We start from the raw sequence: 1,226 nt of genomic DNA, 5'->3' as shown, positions 1-1,226 counted from the left end.
TTCATGGGTTCAAGCCCTGAATCGGGCTCTCTGCTGTCAGCTCAGAGCCTACTTCCCCGCTTCAGATGCTCTGTCTTCCCCCCCCCCCCGCCTCTCTCTCTCTCTCTCTCTCTCTCTCTGCCCCACCTCTGCTCATGCAGCACTCTCTCTCTCTCAAAAATAAACATTTAAAAAAAATTTTAAAAAGGAATGAGGAGGAACAAGTGGGGAACAGAACTGTTGCTGAAAAAATACAGACCCTCCATAAACTGCAGTGCCTAGGGACACTGGATCTGCTTCGACCTAAGAGGAATCAGATCAAAAGTAGTTTAGGAAGGCTGGAACCATCAGGGATGGAAGGAGGAGGAAGACAAAGGCTGTTCCTCCAGGGAGAAATTATACTGCCTCCCCCCAGCTTTTCTGCCAGGGTGCATTGGTGCCTGAATTTCTCCTAACAGTTTGCTTGTAATTCATGCTTAATCTCCATCAGCTTCTTCTAGATGACATCCTAGGAGCTGGCATGTGTCGTTCTGCTCCCAAGGAGTGCAGACTCAGAAGTCCTGAGGATAAACACAAGGTCCCCTTCTTGCTCTCCTCCATCTCCTAGTTTGCATCACAGAGGCTGTAACAGCAGACAAAGCACATAGGGGTTGCTGCCAGCCTGGCCCGCCTCCCAGAGGACTTTTCTGTCCCCCTGTAGGTCTCAGAGCACTACCTTCTTGTGCTTCTTCACCTCCTCTGGCATAGATGGCTTGTGCACCTGCGTATCATTAAAACACCTTGATGCCATCAGAGATAGCCACACCAGAGGCCATGTCTCTGGAAGTGAAAAGGAGATGGCGAGGAGAGCCAGAGAAGGTGAGAGTCACTGTACTGCTGCCAGGACGCAGACCACAGCTGCTTTCAGTCAATCAGTGGACCCCTGGATCTGGAAAGTGAACACCATGCTCCCCCCAGTACACTGTTCTTTTGATTTCTCATGGCCTTTTCCGGAGCCATGAAAAATACCAAATATGGTTCAATAAAGCAACAAAGTAAGTGGCAACTACATTCTTCTAGTTATTCAAGTCAAAAACCTTGGAATAATTCTTGACTCCTTCATTTCTCTCAGCCGGCCCCATGTGCAGTCTATCATTAAACCCTATCAGCTCCACTACAAAATGCATCAGGAATCTGACCCCTTCTCACTTTATCCATGGTGTTACCCTGGTCTAAGCTGTCTTCATCTTCCATCAAAATATTGTCCC

The 1,226-nt window shown here is 48.3% G+C and overlaps 1 pseudogene; it reads right to left on the bottom strand.

The window, feature by feature from the left end:
• Positions 1–292: 292 nt before the first annotated feature.
• Positions 293–794, bottom strand: LOC132695283 (cofilin-1 pseudogene; annotated as a pseudogene).
• Between the last annotated feature and the right edge of the window lie 432 nt (positions 795–1,226).

This window comes from Panthera onca, chromosome B4 (genome assembly GCF_046562875.1).
Source record: "Panthera onca isolate mPanOnc1 chromosome B4, mPanOnc1 haplotype 2, whole genome shotgun sequence".
Lineage (NCBI taxonomy): Eukaryota > Metazoa > Chordata > Mammalia > Carnivora > Felidae > Panthera > Panthera onca.
This window is presented reverse-complemented; position numbering and strand designations above follow the sequence as displayed.